The sequence below is a fragment of the Platichthys flesus genome, chromosome 1 (assembly GCF_949316205.1).
Source record: "Platichthys flesus chromosome 1, fPlaFle2.1, whole genome shotgun sequence".
NCBI classification, from domain to species: Eukaryota; Metazoa; Chordata; class Actinopteri; order Pleuronectiformes; family Pleuronectidae; genus Platichthys; species Platichthys flesus.
This window is the reverse complement of record NC_084945.1, coordinates 7,577,149-7,602,387: the sequence shown is the minus strand read 5'-3', so window position 1 is coordinate 7,602,387 and position 25,239 is coordinate 7,577,149. Positions and strand designations below refer to the sequence as shown.

Here is a 25,239-nt window from a genome sequence, read left to right as displayed (position 1 = left end):
CTGCACTGTTTGAGTTTTGCAAATTTGAAATCCACGAATGAGCTAATGTCTCTTGTTGATGCTTTTTGAGGGAGCGCATGAGAATTTAGTATTTTGTATATGTCCTGTTGTCATCACATGTTGGCTGCATTTTCCTACACTTGACATCTATTGGGTTGTTGATGGGTGTGAGCCTGACCGCTGCATGTTGTCAGGTCAGCAGGTATTAGTCTTTCTCTTCGAATGGATACAATGAATGAAGCTGCTCATTTCGTTGCTGAAATATCATTAAGGTTGTCTGAATTCACAAAAATGAAACTGACCAATCCTCAAAAGTTTTATAGACGATAAGACTACAAGCCACTTCCCCTTCTTTTCCTTCTTCTATTGTTTAATAGTCTCTCAACTTCCTGTGATTGGTTCTTAACCTTGAACTATCCATGAAAGTGTTTTCACACCCTACACCAACCGAACCACATATTTTTGGTGAGACAAAATGTTGGTCCACTGGGTATGCACCCTCCTTCATAGCTGTTGTTTTGTTTCAGGCTAAACTGGAAAGTCAGAAGGTACTGACCCAACGAAGTAGGTGTGAAAGCTCCCAAAATAATATAAAACAATCCAAGATGGTGTTGTTCTCGCATCGTAGAGTGAGTGAGTACAACATGTGAGCTATATATTCATTTTATGCTGCTATCTTTTCCCAAGCTCCAACTGGCTTCACAGCCTCCTTCTCCTCTTCTTTTTTTAATGTATAGAAGAAACAGACATGATGTCTCCTCCTGGATCTGCCTATCTTCAATTACAATATGACATGCTTCAAAACTGATCACACAGACACACTTTACTTAGAATTGTACACTGTTATATTTACAGTCTATAGATATTCCATCATTGTATTGGATGTTTTTACAGTGAATCCTGGATCTTCATTTATCCATCATCACTACTTTTGGAGAAATAAAAAAAAACATGAGTGAATGAATGTGAAAATGGAGAGAATACACTTTGTGTGTGTGTGGGACTTCAGTCTGAGTGCTCTGTGGGCCAGGGCTCAGACTTGGACGCCCACCAAAGTTTGGCTATTTTTATTCAGCTTTCAAAAAGGATATTATCTTCGCCTCTTTCTCTCAAATGGCAGAAATGACCCCAAGGATCTAAATATCTCACACAGACAGGGATTCAGTATCAGTGACAATGGTTTCCTCATGAGAGCATCACGATCCAGAGCAGCCAATGTGGGGCTAACCTGGATTTGATCCTGGACATGGAAGTGGGCAGTGTTCAGATGGTTTTCAGTCAGTTGTATCGGACATTTATCAAAAGTAGAGGTCACATGTTAGTACTGACAATAAGAGCTTTCCATTAACACATGGCACTAATGGTCAGGATCATTCGTTTTGATTGATTTGCACGTGTCATTCCACGATGTCGGCCTTGAGTGACACAAATACTGACATTCACAACATCCTTAAATAATCATTTAGGTCATAACATCGAACCATTATTTAGTTACTGAGCAACATTTCTGATGTTTTTTCAGTCATTTATTTCCCTTATCGCTGACTGAGGAGATTTGCTTCTATTTTAGTAAATCCAGCTTTCTACATAAGCTTTAAAACGGCTCTAGTTTTATTCAGCCTACCTATATGTAAGTCCAAAGCATATTTTTACCCTTCAAATTAAAGCCTCAGTTACCTCCACCGATGAGGTTCTGATTTCACCCCTGTTCGATTGTTTATTGATAAGTTTGCCAACAGGATTACGCAAAAACTACTGATCTGATTTTAATAAAAACTTGGTGGAAGGAGAAAGAAAACATTATATTTTGTCTGGCTGTCTGAGGCAAGAGCCCTTAATCTTTTATGAACAGCCAAAGATCTAAAATTAATATACTTATTTCAAAATGTGTCTTATAAATAAGAATGTAAAATGCATAGTTAGTGTACTGGTTACTTTTCATTGTGGGAATCTTGTGGTATCTAGTTAGCTGATCTACCAAGGCATCACTTGAAGGTTGTTGATATAAGAAAGAAAAAGATGAAGGGAACAGGTGTGGGTGGAGTTAGAGGAGATGGAGGAAGAGTTGTGTCCTGGTGCTGTAGCAGCAGATCCAGAGTCAGGATGTTAGAACAAGCTCATGTTGTTGGAGAGGAGAGCTCTTCAGCTTCATAGCTGGTCTAGTGGCTTTAGTTCAGGTCGCACATGATTTTGAGAGACGATATTGGGCAGGAGGTGAGGTTCAACCTGGACGAGTCGCACACGGCTGACATTCAGACACAACAACCATTCACAGTCACATTCACACCTACAGACAATTTAGAGTCTCCAGTTAACTTAACCTCAGTCTGCCTGTCTTTGGACTGTGGTAGGAAGCTGAAATAAACACAGGAAACCCACACAGACACAGGGAGAACATGCAAACTCCACAGCATGCCTCCCTCTAGGAAAAAACAAGTATTTCCAAAGCCTTTACATATGATTACATCCATGAAAATCATCACAACTAAGAAGAGACGGGGAGAAAGGGATGAGGTTATAGCGATGCTATGAGAGATCGATGTTATCAGAGCACAGAATCCATCGATAACAACTGTTGATGACACTTGATAAGAGTAAATAATTCAGTAAATAGCAATATAAAGCTGATTGATGTACATCTGTTTAAACATCGGCCTGGAGCTGCATTCAGTATAGTGTTTCTGTGTCCAGTGACTGTCAGTCCATATGGAATATTGAGCAACGATCACTGTTATATATATACAGTATATATTGGCTGATATATCGGTATCAGAATTGTTTTTCCCTCTTATATTTGTATAAGCTTGGCTCTAATATATAGATAAGTATGTTTATGGTGTAAACATTCAGGTAATCAGCAGATTCAAAAATTGACATTTGGTTAGATTTTGGCTGGTTAGATTATTTTTATGCGAGAGGAAAGAGGAGAAGAGGGAGAGGAGGAGAAGAGGAGATGAGGAGTGAGACAGACAGAAGAGAGAGAGAGCTACAGGAGAGGTGAGGAAGAGAAGAGCATCAGATAAAACGGAACAGACACAGAGTTTGTCATAGGTCAAATTTGTCACAGTTCAAAAGGAGCCCAGTGGAAACAGAAGCTTTGAGACGGCGTTGGTCAATGTTCTGAGATGAATGAAGCCTCGTCAGCATTTTCTCCCACATATATGACTGACTCCTCCAAGTCAAGGCCTTTATTCCTTCTGAGGGTTTAAGGTGAATGAGAACTCAGAATGAGTCAGAGTATTTCCTGTCATTTGACAGATTTACTATTTTTAAACTGGACTAATTAGTTCCAGCTCTAACTTTCCTGAAGACTATAAGTATCATAAGTCTGCACAATGGAGTAGTAGAACCACTTAATGGAAGATTTAGGAGATTTAGAGAATACGGTTTTGATTTTAGGGGGAAAAGTCTGTAGTTTTTCAGGGTAAATACTGGTCACCTGTTTTAAATAAGGAATGTGGAGCATCTTGTTAAGTTTTACTCTGGTTTTACAAATAATACCGATACTTTTGGCACATCAGCACCACATTATCATTAGTATCACAAGTTTGGAAAGAAAGAACCACATGGACACCTTGCTGGTTCCGTTGGTTGTTAGTTGTTTCCTAAAATAATAATTTTCTTCTCAAAAGGTTCTGACTTTCATTTTTTTTTTTTTTTTTAATACACTTCAATCCTCGATAACATATGCCTACGATGAGGAAATAATGACAAGATGCTCCACATAATGAAGCAGATGTAGGTGCAACACAAATACTGCGAGAACCTCAAATGGTCAAGGCTCCACAGCTCGTATTCAGAAACTGTGTCTTAAAACAAGCTGCCAGGGATTCTGTAAGGTTCTGATATCACAACTACACAGTCACCGGCCTCAGCCAATGACCCTACCCGCACCAATAATAGTCTGTTAGTTTGTTTTGACATTATTAACACGACTCAAAGCTAAACTCACTGTAGGGTGACACACACACACACACACTCACACACACAAATCTAAACTCAAAACATGTCTTCACCTAAGGATTTATGATATGGGGATTTGCTTTAAATCCCGAAAATGAAGACAAGTCACCACACCCACACACACAAAATGAAGATGATTCTGGTGTGAAAATATTGGTCTGTAGTAAGTATATTGTACTGCTCTGGCGACACTGGTTTCTTCCTGGTATGCCATTAAAGCAAATTTGACTTTGAATTTGAATGTAGGAGTGTATGGCCTGTGGCAGCGGGGGACTACTCTATCTCACTAGTCTGCATAGTAACAGGAGAGAGAGCGAGGCCTGCTTTAACCTTTCAGCTGTGTCAATCTCTCCCTCCCTCCCTTCTTCCATCCCTCTCTCTCTCTTTCTCTCTCTCTCTCCCTAGCTGATCATACATTTTTACTCACACTCTTTTGTAGTACAACTAGAATCAGCTCTTGAGCAGGCGCACGTCGTGTTGTCAAAACGTTTTGTTATGGACAAAAGGAAGAAGCGAGGAGCACAGTGACTCGAGTGCTAACGGTACAGTGTGTGAATCTCAGTGGTCCGGAAGTAAATGTGTGTTTCCCTGTTTCTCAGTCGCAAACACACAGAAACTCTGATGGTAAAAAGAGAAATAGAAACATATTTACCAACTTCGGTTTGTGCGACTGGCCAACAGCCTCTGTGTGTGTGTGTGTGCATGTGGTTGTGTGTGTGATTCAGGCATCTGATTTCAACCGCACAAGGAAGATTAGGATACACACTGTCCAGGCACGTCTCACACCTCAGCACACACACACACACACTAAGAGCATCCATTCAGGTGTTTGCGGAATCCAATATGTGCGATGATTTAGTTGCTCTTGTTTCTCTCGCAGCCTCATCTGTGTCTCTGCCTCCATCTGTTCTTCCCTCCGTCTTTGCATCTTTGTGTCCATTCTCCTCCTCCTCCTCCCCATCCATACCTCTTCCCTCACTGGCCTACTTTCCCCATCATCATCAGCATGGAGAGACTTCTGCCTCTTGACAGCGTATTTAATGTTTAATGCACTTTGATTTCCACCCAGACACTTACGAGCCTGAGAGGAGAGGAGAGGTTTGATAAGAGAGTTAAAGGGAGAGAGACAGAGGAAGATAAGGGACGGCCATGCTTGAGCAGGGCAGGTTCTCTGATGTGAAAGGCGCGTTCGGGCAGGGGGGCAAATTTCCAGTGGGCGAGGCAGGGGTGGGGATGGGCTGACCTGGATACCCGCACGTGTGTGACATGTAATAACATACGAGTGTTTCAATCGGAAAAAACCTGTGTGGAAATAATATCACAGAGGGATAAAGTGCAAGTGAGCTCTTCTGCTGACTCATCAAAACTGCAAAAACTTTTTAATTTAGAGTCTAAACACATTCGGGCTGATTGATACCAACTTTGTGTTGTTTTATTCAACACGTTATTAAAGATGCATCGCGTTTCAGACACTGTCCACTTCGTCTGTCCTCAGAGTCAGCTGCTGTCAGCGTTTGTTTTTTGATGCAGGGGAAAACTTAGATAGTCTAAAAAGTTGAATTCTGTTAAACACTCACAGTTAATATTTAAATTTTGTTTTAAAATATGTGTGTTACATTCTGTATACGGCTTGTCCTTTAAAGGGTTGCATTGTTTTTGGACTGTGGGTCGAAGCTTCCAGATAAAACCATGGAGACACATTGAGAACATGCAAACTCTGGATTCGAACCGAGAACCTTGTTGATGGGATGCGCCAATGCAAAGTGGTCACATTTATCACTCTTAAATCCTGCCTCTTCCATGTTAGTGGATGGGAGATGCACCAACCAAGAGACATTGATATATGTGTGCAGCTATAACTTAAATAAACAGGCCAGTTAATTAAATTGTATACATCTTGTGAGAAAGAATCATTAACTGTGATCGTCTGCATTAACAGAGCACATTTAGTATATATATATAATTTTGTTTAAATTTTGAGAGTGGAATCCCAGACTGACATTTCCGTCATTAGTGTGAATGTTAATGTAAAGAGGGTGAGGTGAGAGAGGACTCAAAATTATCTCTTAAAACATTACATGAGACATAGTAAATAAGGGTCTTGATGATAAATCCTGCCTCCTCCATGTTAGCAGGTGGGAAATGGACCAAACTAAAAAGTAGAAGAGGACATTTCATTGCTCAATTTTGTTATTCCTCAGAGACATGTCTTTCCTCGTTATTAACAGTCTATGGTTTAAAGTTTAAGGTTTGTCGTTGGTTGCCTCCAGCCAATAAGCTGAACAATGAAGAAGAATAACTTTTAGGTGGCGTTAATTAATGCTGGGACTTTACTTTCTCATGATCTCATACACAAATATACACAACAAAAACAACCAAATCCAATCAATTGGCAGCGTGTGTCCACTTACTGTTTGTTACCACAGGAGGCCACGAGAGGGGGATGGGACATGATGATACAGTGTGTCACTCACACACAGTGTATTGTATTTGCTTCCTCAAAATCTCTTATGTCACAGAGAGTAAAAATCATCAGTGCACATTTTCTGTTCTCGTGGCCCAATTACCTCTGTGCTAATTTGGGCTAAAGTGATTCCACCGCCTCATGTAGAGGAACACAGAGAGAGTTGACACACTTTCCAGACCAACCTTTCCCCAAACCAACAGGTAAACACTCACACACACACATAAACACAATCTGGCACAGGAAAGTACAGAGACACACAAGGGCAACACACGCACCCACAACCCGCTGAACTCTGCAAGCCTCTTCTTTCTGTCTCTCATGTCATCATTTGAAATTCCGCTTTAAGTGCCTCTGTCTCTGTTGCTGTTGCAGCCGGCTATAAAACATGCATGCAGGACTTCTTGGTCTGTACATCACAGCGCTCGGCCGGCTGGATGGCTGGCATTCTGGCTTACTGGAGACGATTCCACACCTGTGTACACTGGCCTCTGGCTTTTTTCCATGTTGTTGTTGAAGTTCTGCTAGAGCTGAGCAGGTACACCAAAAATAAACTACACGGGTTCTGCAGCTCATATCATCAAGGAGAAAGTATTGCCTTTGTAAAGCACAGAAGAAAGCAGATAGATACTCACTGCTCTAAAGTTTGTGGTAACATGTTGACATGTAAACACAGAATACAATAACTTATGTGTTGTACAGAATACGGAACTATGATAATGTTATTATTATTTATAGGTTTATAGTACAAAATTATTACTTTTATATTTCTTACATGTTAGTTCAATCATTTAAATTCACGCTCCAGCTTGACGGAGACACTTCATTGAGTTTAAACAGCTGTTTAAATCACTGTGTTGCTCGGTTTTCAACTGTTTCTTTAGATTTTAGAATGTACAGACATTAGCCAGCATTATTAGTAGACTAGTTTAACTTCTGCTACGGTGGATATGTTGTCACCCCTGTTCGTTTGTTGTTTGGTTTGTTTGATGGTAAGCAAGGCTACGCAAAAGCTACCGGACGTATTTCCACTCCCTATTACATTTTGGTGTGTGTCCAGATCAGGGTTTGGATTGAGGATTTTCTTTCTCACTTCACATTAGACATGTTTAGGGGACTGAATTCTTTAAGTGTGAGCAATTTGGAACAGTATGATTGAATGTAAGGGGACTGTTGGGCCTTGGGAGGGGGTCTGCACTTGAGTGAAAACCATTCCTGTGTTTATCAGGTGTATTTTTATGAGGGAGACATAGATGGGTTTATCTACATGATAGGTTGTGTGTGAGTAGAGCAAGGAGGAAACAGGAGTCAACTACAATTACGAGATTGAATGACGAGATCAAAAGGCAAAAAGACTTAAAGTCAGCCCATGATCATAAAATAGTGAGGATTAATGTACAGTTACATTATGTTGATTACTGGTAATTCTGATATAATTGTCAGAATTCTCATATCATTGCATCGCAGTTTTGTGTTGTAGTATAGCTCGATTCTGTGTGTGTGTTTGAGTGTGTCAGCCTCCTGTGACATTGCTGTACTGAACTGTCCTGAGCTGCTGTCATCTCTGCCTGGAGACCCCATGATCATCACTGTTCCCCCAAAATCTTTGACAGATGGCTGGGGACCAGAGAAATGAACACGCTCAGCAATCTCTCTGGGTCAATGTGCATGTGTGTGTTTGTGTGTCTGTGCACTGAGTGGACAACACTTTTATCTGGTGACTCCAGCATATAGCACAGTGTACCGAACTGTATTATTTGTGCACAATTACATAACCATAGACTTTGAAGTTACCACAATAACATGTTGTTGGCTCTTAAGGAAATGTTACATATACAGTCACTCAGGAGACATTGTGAAAACTTATGAATGAACCACAACATATGACTTCTGCTGTTTTTGTGTTGCTTCACATGAACTATAAAAAAGGTTTACATGTTTTGAAATGAAATATTAAGTAGAGCTAAAAACAAGGAGTTTATCAATATTGTATTCTGATTATGATTTTAAGTATTTATTTAAGCAAAACTGCAAAAACAAATCAGAATCAGAAAATCTTGCAAGAATCTGCCTCCTTTTGGGAATGTGCTTCACAAGTTGACCCACACCCCAGCTCTCCCCCGGGTTTACAAGTCAATCGGTTCAGTAGTTAATGCGTAATCCTGGTGAAAGACAAACAAACAAACAAGAGGCAATTAAAACGTGACCTTCTTGACGTAGGTAATAAAAGTCAGTTACGTCTAATCACTTTGACGTAACAAACATAAGGTAACAGTTTGTTGCAGGTTTAGATCCAACATTAAACTCCCTACAGTAGAGAGACGACACTGTTAATCTACAAGTTTCTACAACACATTTTAATTCTACAGTTATTTTAGAAAAAGTCCTCGCTTAAAAAGCCACATGTTTTAACTGAGAACTATTTACTGTATTTTGGAGGGACAGATAGAGGGACTCTCTCTCTCGCTCTTATTCTCTATGCCTCTCTCACTCTCACTTTGCGCTCAGCATCTCAACAGAGTCCCACGCTGAGACCCTCACAGAGGGGTGTTTTTGTACTTCGCAGGGGTGCTGTTGGCAAAGAGCAGTCATGTTACTACAGAAATTTTAAAAAAGAGGGAGAGAAACGGAAGAGACCGGAGAATAGAAGGAATGTTAATGATGAATGAGCACAAATATGAACCATTTTTGGATCATCTAAACATAATAACTTTACAAAGAGATTATGGGTCTCTTTTTTCTATCCTTCCTTAATGTCTGATTCGTTAGTTAAATATACTGTCACATGCACCTAAAGGTTATTGGAATACAGTTGTTTCTCCCTGGGCTCAGCAGAGTTGGTGATACAACCCCATCACTGGAATCACCAGAGCTGACAGTCGGTATTAGCAGAAGACAAAAATAAGATGGGAAGCCAATTATATCAATAATGTTGTGACCATGTGCTTGAGCGGTCACAGAATATGGACAGAAGAGATTATGAGTATCCTCTGGGGATTTAGGGCCAAAGCATGGACAGTTTAGATGATTTTCAGCTGAAGAGCCTCTGGACGGATTTAGTATAAAGTATCAGGGTAAGATGGAAACAGATGGAGTCAGGAAAAGCTTAGGAGAGGTTGTCTGCCGCTTGTTTTAAGGACTGAGCTGCTCTTAAGGACTTCCTTGGAAACAGATTGTCCCCGTAAGAACCTTAACACACCGTAAAGAAGGGCCAGCCTAATTGGACTACTAGCAACCCCTGCTTTGAAACAGGCTCAACATACTGTGCAGGCAAATGTGTGTGTTTGAGAGACAGATAGAGAGAGAGAGAGACACTGCTGTATAGTTTTCTACAACATTAAAGTGCACGGACAAGCTTTACAGATCAGGCAAAATTTGAAACAAGCCTCGTTCCCCGAGTAGCAGCAAATCTGTGCTCATTAAAGAAGTATTGGTTGCTGATATACAGTGTTAAGGCGAGGTAAATTAATCCAATTTCACAGCAGGCTGGTGAGAGGTGAGGACAGCCGAGCCAAGGCTGCACTAATTAACCATATATCTGTCACTATCGATCGTATCAGAGGGCCCACCAAAACCTACCAGCCTCTTCTGGATCAAACACACAAAAAAACATGCATATACAGTATGTACTCCTAAACTGAGCAGCTACAACCTCCACAAACACTTTCCATACCTGAGCCATAATGAGTGGGAGTATGTGCCTTGTGCAGGCTTCTGCATGCGTGTTATATGCAACTGTGTCCGGCTTGATGACTGCGCTAATGCACCTTCGGATGACAGACCAGAGTGTGCTAGCAAAACGCTGCAGGCTAGCACAGCTGTTACAGATAAGGGGAGAACGAGAGGAGAGGAAAGAGGAGAGAAATGATGGAGTGGAAGAAATTGAACTTCAACAAGACACAGAGTCTATTTATAGCTTCTGAATAGACTGTAATTAAACACAGTGGTGATTTAACACAAATACTTAAAGTAGGAAGGCTCTTACATACCGTAAATAAAGATGGTTGACGCGTCTGCACTTTCTCCCGCTATCCAGAAATGAAGCCAAAATATCCCAGATACGAAGGCAGACATCTTGGCGGCAATGACGTTATTTGGAGTCGGTGTATAGTAGCAATCAGGGGATGGAGCCGTGGTATTGATACACGCGCTAAAACAATCCAAGCTGTCAATCACGATGTTCATATATCATCAAAATAACTAATTAAAGCCCAACTCACAGGAAAACACTTGAACAAACATCAGTGTGACAAGAGCTAGCTAAAATGACAGGAACCATCTTTGTTTGTGTTTGTAATGTGAAGTTTCTAGTTTGGCTCATGTCTCATCAACTAACATGGAGGATGTAGAGTTTGAGACCTATACTGCAGCCAGCCACTAGGGGGCGATTGAGATGCTTTGGCTTCAATTTCTCTGGCACAGTCATGTAAATCCATGGTTAAACACAGACTTAAATGCCGAGTTCAACTTAAGACATTAGCATGATAGCTTATTAGTAGTAAAGACAAAGGACAGCACAGGAAATAGTATTTACCTGCTTAAATAGCTTAAAAGTTATTCCAATTCCAATTCTATTGCAGATATATCTGAGGTAAGAGCAGAGGACAAAAATGGTTGTTTATGCAATAGAATACAGGACGGATACTGCAGATTCAACATGTGTAAAATAATTACAGTTTCCTGACAGATCCTGCTCCCATTCTATGATAGTAATTATCACCACACAGTCAAATAATTACAGTAGCAAGAAATTACAATTAAGCGATTGTGTGATTTACCGGGGACTCCCCATCACTATTGTGCCTGTGTGTGTGTGTGTGTGTGTGCGTGTGTGTGAACGAGCCTTACCCAGCAGATTACTCCACTGAGGCCAAGTCCCTACAGATGACATGTGATAGCAGATTAATAGCCTAACATATTAAAGTCACAAACCCTATTATTTCCCCCTGTATCTGTGCTTAATCAATTAATATCTAACAGCTTATTCACCAGTCAGAGATCCTCTGCGCCACCTTCAGTTTAATCTCAAATTAATGGTAAATGGCTTTGTATTTATATAGCACTTTTCTAGTCTTGATGACCACTAAAAGCGCTTTACACTACAGTTCTACATTCACCCAATCACGCACACATTCATACAGTGCATCTATTTGCAGCACTAAGTTATTCTATGGGGGGCCATTCTGGGTTCAGCATCTTGCCCAAGGACACTTCGGCATGCAGATGGGTCAGACTTGGGATCGAACTGCCGACCTTCAAGTTGGAGGACGACCACTCTACCACTCAGCCGCAGCCGCCCATCACACTGAATATACGTTTCATCTTTAATGTACAGTTCATTTAGGGTTATGCAAGTTCATGTATCGTAAGACTACATTCAAATCAAATATATCATAGTTAAGAAAACTAACCAATTAATATCATCAATATTATTCACGTTGATTCATTTATTCTACTTTATTTAATAGGACTTTTTATATTATAGTTGCTCAAATGATCTTTACCCTGTAAAAACTGCAGATCTAACAGGTGTAATTAGATTGATATTCTCTACTTTTAATCTATATTAACTAGTCTATCTTATTTTTCATATAAATTGATTATTTAGGTGCTTTGTTAGGAAGATTCTCTGACTTATTTCAAGTAAATGTCTCTTGCCTGGTCCTAAAAAGCCACTTTGACTTTATCTGACTTTGTTTGATTAGATACAAATAAAGGAGGCCGTCCCCTGAAGATTGTTTTTTACCTAACAGTACAATTGAATTAAATTAATGATAAAATCCTTTAAATGAAAGTATAGATATGTGTCATTTACACAGATAATATAAAATTAAATAGGAACTGTTGTTTCCAGTGTTTTACATTTCATTCCATGCTTTGTACAGATGAAACCTTTCTTGTACAAAAAAATCAAAGAGTGTGTTACTTCAATGACATGTGGTCTGTTCCGAGGCAGAGATTGGACTATTACTAAGCACCGCACAGTGATACTGACGGGTTCAAACCAAGTGTCCAAGCAAAGCAGACCTTTTAATCAAAGTGTGTTAAAGAGAAGCAGGGCCATCTGGTTTGCTGTGGATCAGAAGCAGTGATCGTGAGGATGATGTGACCCCGGCTGAACCTTCGTGCCGTGCATTTACACCATCTGATGTGTTAGTGCTGCAGTGCAGCCTCAGTCCCGAGCGCACTGATCGTATACAATCTGCAAGGCTCATTATGACAGAATATCGCAAACGGCTTAGTGCGTGTCAGACCTGGCAGTTTCGTGCCATGTACCTTTCCCACCACTGAAACAGACACCTCCTTACACCTCTGTTAAATTAGCAGGTATATGCAGGTTTTAAAGAAATGGGTAAACCTGCTAAAAAAGGATAATCGACTCCTTTCCCATTGCCAGTAGAGGAGTTTGGTTTCCGTCATAACTTTGCGCCATAAAAGGTGCAGCATCAGCAGATAGACTCCCGAAATGAAGAAGAAGAATGAATGAGTTTATGTCTCATCAGTGGCGTTCAGAGCCTTAGCCAATAAAAACCCTTTTTCTGCGTCATGTGATCCAGGAGTGAATCCTGATTTGTAACCATTCCCATTGCAGACAAAATCCAGATGTTAGCAGATGTTTTAGGTTTTTTTTTCCAAGGAAGTGAACAATTCTAGATGACTGATGTTCTACTGTTTCAGAGGTTAATTTATTTTTGCGTCGCTGATCTCTGGTGTCTCCTATTCGGTTAGACGTCTCACAAGGGGGGGTCAAGTATGTTGTTTCTTTAAGATCTATAAAACACTCTACAGACACCTGCATGAACGTACAGACACGCTAACACTTGTTCAATGCCAGATCAAGACACACAGATGCACATATCCATGACCGACGCTTAGATGTCCCACAGAAACTGGCCGCCCTCTCATCCTCGGGATAAAAGAGGAGATAATGCATTATACATTTCCTGCTCTCTTCAATGGTTCATTATAGTACAGTCAGACTCTGCCTTAAACAGGTTGTCTCTAATGAGACGAAGATGGCTACATAATCCCGTGTAACTCTGAAGTCATTTTCTGGCCGTGTCAATGCCTTCTCGTCCAAACTCGTACAGACGCCAGTGGTTTTCAGTCAAAATTCGTTTTTTAAGAGCATTTCGCCCACCTTGCATTTTTCTTCTGTAATTCCAGTTGAATATCTATAACTGCAGTGAACAGTGCGCTCATTATTTACACCACATTACAGTTGACTCTTTTGGTTTTCAAGATCGCTTTCTCCATCTATGAGATGCACCGATTTGAATCCAGGTAAAAGCCATTAATCCTCACTCGTTGATTACAATGAATCTCCAAACATCACAGACACAGATAAAGAGAGATTTTTTTTTAACTTTAGGTCCATCCAGTCCATCAGTAGGTCCATGTCTCAAAAGAGCATAACACCATGCCGACTTTTTAACCAATACAGACATTTTTATGATAAACGTGCAAAACATTCAAATTATTTATTTGCCTGTCACACCTGATCCTTTTTTCTGGTTGTTGCTTGAAGTCATTATGCAATTATTGTAAAGAGGTGTTGTATAAAAGCTCATACGAACACACCAAAGTTATAATGATGCCTTTATGACTCCGATTTTGCACGTTCTGAGGAGCATGTGAATGCATAGAGAGACAGGCAGACTATCGGCTCATTGATACTGTCTGTAGCTACTGTTATTCCGGGTTTCTCCACTGTGTGTGAATGCCTGTTGATGGTTTTGAAAAGATAAAATATTCAGATTTTGCCTCTTGTCAGAACAAAACTTTTTGGAAGGTAAAACAGCTGTAGACAGATGTTCTACATGTCTACTATAATTCTAATATTACAATAATCTAATATTAAAGACCAGTGCGTTATTATGATGCTGGTCTGCAGTTTTATTACTTGCTCTTGTCTTATGTGATTCTTTCTTTGTGTTGCTTTACTCCTTGTGAACAAAGTGCCCCTCCATATGTTTTTATGGCTAGACTCCATATGTTGGGAGTACTCTGAGTCAACTGTATGTTCTTAAAGCCGGGGTGAAATGTAACCAGGGCTGTGGTTTTAAAGCCTTTGAACAGATTTAGACGGTAAATACCTTACTTAGCTCCACAGTAAACAGATATATTGGATAGGACTGACGCTGATCTCGTTAGGTTGTGTCCTTTCGTAGGAGAAGCAGGATTGAGAGATCTGAGGGTTGACCTCAGAGCTTGTTAATGTAGCATCATGAAATCCCACTGTGGCAGGTTGTGTTTCATTTGCCTTTAATTTCCGACTCAGCATTTATCCACAACTTATACAATGTTTTTTAATTGAAGAAATTTGCCACTTCTATATAATTCAATTTTTTGGGGGGGTTCTTTAAAGCTCAATTTCAGGTCTCACAGCAAACTGTAATATGCTTCATATGTAAATTCTTAAAATACGTTTCGTAAAAATTTCAATGTGGAGCATTTCCTGGCAACTTGAAGTAACAGATTGCAACAAACCTAATCTCCTCGTCTCTCACTATTCATACAAAATGTAGGAAAACCTTCAGGTCACATTAAAACACAAAAGGCTCAGACTATATCCAGAGTTCGTGTTTTTCTTCTGAGTTGAAATGTGTTGGAGCAACATGACCGACTCTGGGGGAGAAAATGAATTAAATAAACATTCATAATAAAGGACTCATTCTAATGAAACAAGAAGACAATCTTACTTTCCATCTATCTACATTTAAATATACAGTATATAAATATATGTATAAAAAGGAATGTATATATACTTATTTATATAATTGTATTTCATTTCTGCCAGCATTTCTAAATTCTTAAATTTTAAGTTACTCTTAGACATAGATGAGTTATAGCACCTTCCATGTATTGTCTCCTGTCTTGTTGTATGATATTGTTTTTCTTTAGCGCTGCCAAGAATTGACAACTGATTTTTGGAGCAACTCTTTTGTGAGTTTGACTCTGGGCCTGCTCTGGTAAAAACTGCTTCCAGGAAGCAGCCATATGCTCGCTCTCCGAGTTTGACACTGACAAAAGCTTTCGCTGTCTCCCGCCCACTCTGCCTGCCCTCCACACTTCCAATAGACGCCGAACTGCAGCACGTTTGCAGGATAACATGGACGCGAGCGCTCGAGGGCTTGGGGGCTCACCAGATTCGTTCAGAGTTACAGTAGACTCAGTGCTTGTTAGCCTGTTAGCCTGTGGATATTATTCCTGCTGCCTGTGGAGTTTGGAGACACTCGTTGCTTTTATTGTCGCCAAGTCATTTCTGCTACTGTGATGATACAAAAAACTAAAAAACACATATTGTAGCATCAACACAAGGCGGGAAAGGAAACCACGTCTTGATTTCATGTGTTCTCAGTATAAAACAGGATTTTCTTCCACTTAAATCAATACCCACACATTATGTACATTCACCCTTCACCAAAGACGATGCTCTACAAACCAATCGATGTCAAGTCAATTACAATGTGAAACAGGATCGAATGTAAACTTTGTGACAATAGCAAGAACCTTAGTTCAGACTTTTAGGTGTGAAAATGCCCTTACATTCAACAATAAATCGTCTGGAAAATAATTATTAACCCCTACAATTCAGTGACAGCTATTCAGTTATAACATGCTCACACATGCACACACACACACACACAAACAAACACACACACACACACACACTACTCTGGTGAAATCTACTTTTACTGTGGGGATTAAATGCAAGTGAAATCCCCGGTGGGGTTTAAATTTTGTGTTTTTGCATCACCAGCTCCTTCAAAGCTGTCAGAATCGTTCAGTAGATTCCGGAGGTGATAATCCATGAGGCCATCCTCTGCCAGCTCTTCCTAGATTCAAACTGTGCACTTTGTTTTCCTCTGATCTCAGAGGGGTGGAATTGTCATTTTTATAACACAACAAAACCTTTCTAACCTTCTAACCCACATCATTATTATAATTTTATGTGTTTCCTCCTTTTCTTCTAAGACTTAATAATTAATATGCTCTACAGTTTGCGGTAGTGTCTGGTAGTCTTACCACTATGTTCCGAAATCCTTAACTGACAGTTAAATACAAAATATGTAGCCTACTGTACAATTACAGCTAAAGAAGGCCTACATTTGTTTTAAATATTGTTTTAAACAGATATGAATACATTAAATGGTTGGTTCCCCCACAAACAATGCGGCATGTAGAGTATTTCGACCTAAATCGCATATTAATATCTAAAAGAGTTGTCAGAGTATTTGGTTAGGGTTAGGGTTAGACATACAGCAGTTAGGTAGTGGATGTTATGTTGAAGTGAATCATAATCAGTCTATGCGCTGTAACATGTAACAGATATATGAATGGAATATTCTCATGTTAACATCACAACTGTAGTAAAATCTAATTCAGAATAAGGTCAATAGTCCGATTATTGATTTAAAGCAAACATAGTAAATGAAAAGCATTGGCTAGTCTCATGTTGACTAAATGTTTCTTTTGGTAAGTTTAATGACTTATTGACAACTGGTTCATCCGAAAACATGTAGTGACCATCCTATCTGAATTACGCCAACGCCCACCTGTCAACTATTCAAACCTTCATAAAGTTGGCGTAACTGCAGCCGACTATGGTTAAAATTACACAGAGTCTCTAGAGTCTATACCAGGAGGAGGGAGTAATACTGAGTATTGTTCCATTGGATATTATCCAGGACTTGCTGGTCTTGGTAAAGCAAAGACCGACTCTTAAAACCTGATTGTTTACTCATCGTTGGTGATGTGAGTACTTCAGGCCCTAATTCAGCCTCATAGTTATTATCTGTCCAAAGAGGAAACCGGTGCTAGAACCATTTCCTGACAGAAGAAGGCTCAGAAAACGAGAAAAAAAAACTACAAAGTGAAAGACAATGACCTCACACCAACATTATGGTTATGGTTATCTTCCCTTGTGGTGGCTAAGAGGCTGACTGGCTAATAGACATCGGTATCTGGTCAGCTGAGGAGACGGAGCGGAGACAATGCGATCATTACAGCTGGTTGGCTTCCAGGAGGCAGTAGATGAAGTGTAGACAGAGGAAGAAGGGATAAAGAAGGAGTGGTGAAGGGATCAAGAGAAAAAAGGGTGATGGTGGGGAGAAGACCACAGAAGGAGATAGAAGAAGGGAAACTGTTGCCATTGTGTATCTGCGCTGTGCGTGTCTTTGTGAGTGTGTGTGTGTGTGAGTACTACTCATGTTGTGGGGACCTTCATTTGTTTACAGTCACATTGTTATAATTTAAATGGTAAGGCAAATACTAGTTATGGTTAAGGTTAGCCTAGTTTCCTGGAAATGAATGTTAGTCAATGCTTTGTCGTGTGTGTGTGTGTGTGTGTGTGTGTGTGTGTGTGTGTGTGTGTGCGGGGGCAGTGTGTAAGAGAAGAGCAATAAGGCCGTGGTTCTTCGAGACTCACTCTCACTGTCACATCAATCAGACTACAGCATCACACACACACTCACGCACCCAACACCACGGCTATATCTTTGCTCTCATTAGTGCAGTTGTAGAAAAATATGCCACGCAAGTGAACACAGGAGTCTGTTTTAAATGAAATGATATAATGAAAATGTATTCTTGCCTTGACTTGCATGAACAGTTTGACATTTTGGGGGAAATGCGTATTGCCTTTCTTGGTGAGCGTCAGTTGAGAAGATCGGAGTCGCTCTCATGTCTGTGTGGTAAACAGGAAACTGAAGTCAGCAGCTAGGTAGCTTAGCTTAGCATAAAGTCTAGAACCAGGAGGAAACAGCCACCCTGACTTTGTCTTAGCAACATGATCCTTCCTGCTTCTCAGGTGGCTAAGGAAATTTCATACAATATGACTCAGCTTTGGACAACAGGAACTTTTAGGGTTTGTTTTCACACGTGAATGATCCCGACCAAAGTTCATTTGTATGATGTGGTTAGTTGCAATTTAGAGAGCAGGCTAAAAACCTTTGTATGACAAATGCACGTCCTGTCGTCCTCATCGATGTGAGCTGCGTCTACACATGTACGACAGTGGTAGGAAGACGGGTGTGTTTGACGAGGTTATGTTGTAAATTTAGTGTGTGTGTGTGTGGGGGGGGGGGGTGTCAGACACGATGATGACACTAGTTCAAATGCACCAAATGTACCTCCTTGTTATACAAACATTATATTGTCAGAAGAATGCAAGCATCATTCGACCCTGGGCAACTCTGTCTCTGGAGAGGCCACGTAGGCTTCTGCTTTCTTTCTTCTTCTATTCTTTGATGCCGGCTCTTCTTCCTAGAGTTGGTTCATCTATCCCAAAAGAGCCAAACCATGGTTTAGTTTGCTCCAGACCAAGAACACCTCTTTTGGTCTCACAAAATTGTGAGACCAATTGTTGGCTCAAATATGTTCACATTAAACTTTTGATTGTTGAAAGGTCAATTTAAACCCATCTAGTGCTTGGAAAGTGTTTCATCAAATCTGTTTTTATTTTAAGCATTATTTTGTAATTGCGGCGCATTTCCCCCATCAAGTATTTAGTTTGCTCTCTAAGACAAAATACCCAAATTACTGTATAAACTGCATCTCAGTGCAAAATGCCGACAGCTCACATTGCACTACCTCTATTAAATTCTGTCAGCAACTGGTTGTGTCTCTCTCCCGACCTATGAGCCAGTATACTGGGTACGAATGTCATTGTCAGGAAAAAACACTAAACTGCTGGGTGTCACGTGTTCAGGACATAGAGCCGCAGATTTTAAAGGTGCGACAATACGTCCTAATCCCTGGGTGGGGTGTGGTATTAAAAAAAATCCTATTCCTGGCACTCAAGTGAATGGTTAAAAACAAAAGGCCTTTAATGACTGTGGGCTAGAGCATTATAAAAATTCACCAGCGCATATCACCATGGAAAACATGCCCTCCTCAGGGTATGTGGGGAAAGTGTATGTGCCAATATGTGTTGGAATGTGAGACACACAACCCCTTGAAACCTAAAATTACACTTCAATTTTTCTACAGATGAAACAAAGGGGATACAATGCGTTATCATTGTATGTATTTTCAAAATGTCTCTTTGAAGACAAGATCATTTGGCCTCGTTTTCTTGAATCTTAAGCTGAAGCCGGCAAATCTTACAAATAAACTATGAAGGGAAATTCAGACAAAAGAGCATACATTTTTAAAATTTGCCCAGGTACTTGGGTTTATGCAAAAAGCTGCAGTGTGTTATTTATAATGCAATGACAATATGGGTACAGAATATATTATAGTTGTTGTCTTTCAGCATCAGCTCCTGGGAGGGGATTCAATCAGGGGCAGGGAGGATGTAAAATAAAGGAGGCTGAATTTTTTGGTTAAAAATATCTGCGTTTTCTGCACAAAATATATAAATAATCACAAACTTAGCATACACATTCATTTTATAGTCACTGGTACACACATTCGAACACACGCACACACACTCACAGACAAACACAGGGCTACAGGGTGTGCCCAGCATCAGCCAGAGTACTCTCTGTGCCTGTTCCCTTTCTCCTGGTGCCCTTATTGGTTCTTGTCCAATCTGGCCATCCAATCACATCAGGCAGAGCGAGTCTGTGCATAGACTTGCAAATACTCTGCGGTTGTACAACAACACCCGACAACCACCACCATTATCTGTGTTTCCTTATATGTCTGTTTCTCATTCGCTTATCCTTTACGAGGTGATGAATGACATGTGGTGAATGTAAATTGTTCTATTCTCTTCTAATTACAAATACTGTCGATCCTTCTCTCTCTCTCTCTCTCTCTCTGTATATATATATATATATATATATATATATATATCTATATATATATTCTACCTTACATACAGTACATCCAGATCCATTCTTTTAATGTTGCTTTGCCAAATGCATCTGTACAAACTGTTGTTGTTTTCCTGAGCCTGTCATTTAGTCGAGTAGAAGCTTATAAAGCTGTAGTGAATTATTAAGCAGGGTGAATTATTGGGCTGGAGCGAGAGAGAGCGAGAGACAGAAAGAGAGAGGAGGGGAGAGAGAGAGAGAGGTCTGGACAAAAATAGGTCAACCTAGCAGTGGCAACCCAGGCAAGTAGAAATGATTCTCACTCTGAGGAGGAGCTTTGTGTGTGTGTGTGTGCGTGCGTGTGTGTGTGTCTGGGGATGCTGCATATTTGTCAGCAGCTCACGGTGTAATGCTAATTCAAAACAAAGCAACTTAAGAGGAAGGGTTTCTTTGGTTTCTATAAAGGAAAAGCTTAATGTTAAGACTCGAGTAGATCATGAAGTCAAGTCCAAAAAGAAACATCAGCAACATCAGCATAAACACATTTGGGAGATAAGTAATGAATTTGTGGATTGTGTTTAGAACTTTAACCAACTTCCATTCAAAATGTGCCACATTTGAGGTTCCATTTCATCCTATTTAATACATTTTACACAACTACATGTATATGACAGCTATAATTAAGTGACTTTTGAAAATCAAGAGTTTATATGAACAAAAACACATGTTGGGGTATAAAGAAAGTAACAAGCACACTGTTGAACCCCTTTTCCACTGGTAAAAAAACCCACCATCATCTATCTATAGCTTTTGTCTGCAATAGAAATGGAAACAATCACCATTCACTCCCAGTTCAAATGAAGCTGCAGGAGACACAGGTTTTCTTTGGCTCCAGCTGTGACGTAAATGTGACACTACTGCACTAATTTGGGAGACAGCCAGGTGAGAGAGTGCCTCAGTCTTCGTCCGTGACGTCAAACATGATGCATCAGGGAAAAAAATTACAGAATAGAAAGCTTCTCGACTGGCAATGGGAAAATCGCGAGTTGTAAAGTCACGGGAAGCCTCTTGCATACCTGCTAATTTTGGTGTAGAAGAGGTTTCGGAGATGTCTTGTCATCTTTCGCATGTTTAAGAGTTGTACGCAGTTCAACCAAATAGACAAGTCCCCTATAACTTCTCAGAAGGTTTCATTTAAATGATTGTTCCATACGTAAAGATGTAATCTTATCAAACATTTCATAAAATATAAAAAATGTACATCACAAAAATGAAAACCGATATACTTGTACATGTATGAAGCAGAACTTTGTTCAAAGATTCATTCATCATCTCACAACACATCAGATTTATCAGGAATGCAGGCTGGAATTTGATTGCATCTGTTACACCTGCACAAACCTTCACTTGGACTCAAGAAGGACGACCTGATGCTCTAAGGCCTTGGTGGTCAAAGGGTCAAGGTCACTGTGACCTCACTGTTCTGGCCTCACAAACACTAATAGCTGATTAGAATTTATTAAATTGGACAAAAACGTTATCATCGACTCAAAGGTGAACTCATTCGATTTTTGCCAGAAAGTTGATGGTCGTTATGATCTCAAAAAATAGATTTTTGTCAAAAATGTAAGTGTTTTCTCAAGAATTCACATGTTTATGAATTATAACCAAATGTAAATAATTTCATCAAATTCCTTTAAGCTTTCACTGCATGTTTTATATCTGAATGTTAACTTTCCCCTTTCTTGAGATGTCTTAGGAACGTCTGGAGAGATAATGACAACATGCAATTACTTTCATTAAATCTTTTCAAATTCTCCCCTGTAGACATTATATGTGTCAGGACCCTAGACTGTATGGTCAGGACAGACATGGGTGTCAACAGTAATTTCACCGTTTCACAAGGCGTTAATTCTAGTTCCACTTATTTCACTTTTTCATGTAACATTCAGTGGTACTGGTGTGATTATAAACCTCTTTCAGGTTCAGAAATCAAATGAACATTCCTGCGTGTTTTCCAGTTAAACTTTAAAACACCAAACCGAGTTTTGTGCACAGGGTAATTGCCAAATTGAACATGAAAAGGTCAAACTTAAAAAAAATGTCCTAAAGCATGGTCTTGTTCAAAGTATAATTCAACATTGATGTGTAATGGGGCAAGGTGTGACATAACCATGGAAATTAGCCGCAGAACATTAGAAAACAAAAGTTTGTGGATCTACTTTGTAGTGTGATTTCACAGCAGAGAAACTCACCTGCATTCACCTTCTCAGTATTGAAAAGGCTTTGAGGACACAGAGAATTGTTTGTGAATTCTGCATCTGAACAGATAAAATGTAAAATTGCATCTTTTCTTTTGCTGTTTTTTTTCCCATGACCTCAGTAAACCTGCTCACCAGTGCACCATCGTTTCATGACAAAGAATAAGTCGCTCTAAGACTCATTACATTATTTTTTAAATCCAGTCAGACTGCAGAATTCAGGTCTCTGATTTACCATCTATATATAATCTGCTGGATTCTATGGCTGCTGCTCAGATCATAATGCAGCCTGTGCTTTACTGCAGCACAGACAGTTCAGCGAGAGTTCAGGAGGGAGCCAAGAGTGTTTTTTGGGTTTTTTGGATTTTCACTTGTGATCAAGTTTTTATCGTTGTTGGAAATATTGGCTGCAGAGAAAAAATCGCAACATCTGAAGACCTGTGTGTCCTGCAGGGAACAGATCCACCAGTAAAGTTACCAAACAGCCGAGAGTGTTACCACTGAGCAGTGTCACCCCACCCTGTGTCAAAACGAGTGTGTGTGTGTGTGTGTGTGTGTGTGTGTAGGTTCAAAACTTCTGTGTTTCTTTGTGTGTATGTGGCTATATGTGAGTACCCATTTGATGAGGATACTTCCTTATCTGTGCATGTGTGCATCTGTGAAGGGGTGAAGAGGTTTATGTGTGTGTGTGTGTATGAGAGAGAGAGAGAGCGAGAGAGAGAGAGAGAAAGAGAGAGAAAGAGAGAGAGAGAGAGAGAGAGAGAGAGAGAGAGAAGCATGACCTACATTTGGCAAAGCTCATCGTATGAGCATGAAACTGCCTAACATCACCCCAGAGCTCCTCAGCACAGAGCCACACGATTGGCTGCTCTCAGCTCCAGCCTGACAACAGCACTGGCATCACCCAGGGGGAGGGGGAGGGGAGAGAGAGAGAGGGGTAGAGAGAGACGGAGAGAGAGAGAGATGAGGGCACAGGGAGGAGGTACATACATTAAATTGAAAAGAGGAGAAGATGCAAATAGACGATTGGGTAAAAGGAGAAATAAGAAGGAGAGTGTGAGAGTGAGGGAAATGCTCCAATTAGAGACAGTAATGCTTGTGAGTGTGTGTGTATACTTGTTTATGCACATTTTGGGAACTCACTTACATTAAAAAGGACTTGCATCCATTTGCAGACAAGAAGTTGGTCCCCACAAGGTACACTATTAGTTTATGTAGTAGGTAGTGAAGACCTTTTTAGCATCTGAGCTCTCTGACGATCTGATGGTCTCATGTTCCATCACTTTCAACCGGATTTTAAAATATCTCAGGAACCGTTTGATGGTTTGCCAGGAAATTGAATAGACATTTGTTATTCCAGTCTGAACAACTGGACACACCTTCATCTCGCCCTCAGGATGAAGCCTCATGGTGACTTTGTTGAACCCATCTCTTTTCCTATAGCGCCACCATTTAGGTTACATTTTTTTATTTGTGCAATGCCCTCACAAAATACCTGTAAAACTAATAATACTCCTATCAGCCTTATCTCTTCTTTGTGTTTAGCTCTAATTAGCAAATGTTAGCACGCTACCACCCTTAACTAAGAGCAGCTGTAATGATTGTAAGGCTGCATTCATACTACTCCTTGTATGTGTAGGCCAACATGGCCAATAAAGCTGATTCTGATTCTACTACATTTTCATTGGAAATCTGCATTTTCAAACTAAAACAAGCGTTTTGGCTGTTATAAACCCCCGTCCATTCTAGCACGCCCTGAAAACGCACATGAAGTGCCCACTCACGTAAACTGGGCATGCGCATGCTGGTGTTAACAAAATTGTTATCTCCTAAAATAACATCTCATCTCACACACATGTAGCAGTTGTATCATTGTAAAATGCTGAAGTTAACTGCCGGGTTGTTTCCTTCTGTAAAGTGGGTCATGTGATAGGAGCCTGACGAATAAGCACCGGTTAGGTCATGACTGAAAACGACCCAATCAGCAAGAAGGTGTAAGTGTCCAATTCATCGTTTCCAAACCTGTTTCTGCTCGTACAGACTAATACGCATTCCCGGAGTTTTCACACTAAAACGGAAGCAGCAGCGTTTCCAGACGTCTCCATTTTCACAGCACCAACCGCCTGGAGCAGAGTTGTTGGAGTGTGGTTGTAGCCTGAGTCTTGATCGGTGACGGTAAAGGTTAGTTTTCAGACCATGTTAGACTAACGGCTGGGGTAGACATCATGTGGTTATTTTAAGAAACAAAGGCACGTTTTTTCTGAGTGTATGTGTGTGTGTGTGCACAATTGTGTGGTGTGCAGACTTCGGTGTCTTTGGTCATGTGTCACAATAGAGTCGAAGATTTGTGGCATTGCACCTCTAGAGCTGACACACACACACACACTCTCTCCTCTGCCTCTGTATCCCATTCTGTCTCTCTCTCTCTCTCTCCCTGAGATCCCCAGGCACACAGCATTATGGGAATCACTCTGGCACTGCTCTCGCTCTTCACAGCTTTAATCTTTAAGTTGTTTCCATAGAAACGACTACATTCACTCGGTTGACAACTGTCCAATTGCTTCCAGAGCTATAGAAGAATGCCCTCGCTCAACACAAACCGCCTCCTCACACCAGCAGCGGAGGAACGTCTTAGTCACCGCAGAGCCACCGATCCATTGATCAGAAATAATGAAGAGTCAGTATTGATGACGGCAGGCACACGGGGCCACAAATAACTGCATCCAGTTGATTTTTGTTCTTTCTAGAATTATACACCGTTCAGCTCAGCTGTAAGTTCTAGAATCTA

The 25,239-nt window shown here is 40.4% G+C and overlaps 1 protein-coding gene and 1 long non-coding RNA gene across 2 annotated transcripts in view; one reads left to right on the top strand and one right to left on the bottom strand.

Moving 5' to 3' along the window:
- The window catches only part of nhsb (Nance-Horan syndrome b (congenital cataracts and dental anomalies)), a 49,247-nt gene that overhangs the window by 1,785 nt on the left and 22,223 nt on the right, over positions 1-25,239 (top strand). The gene's annotated exons all lie outside the window — the stretch shown is intronic.
- On the bottom strand, positions 8,498-10,560 carry LOC133974990 (uncharacterized). Its single transcript, XR_009924728.1, has 3 exons — positions 10,417-10,560; positions 10,101-10,245; positions 8,498-8,589 (listed from the first exon to the last, which is right to left on the bottom strand). It is a non-coding gene; the product is annotated as an uncharacterized LOC133974990 (long non-coding RNA).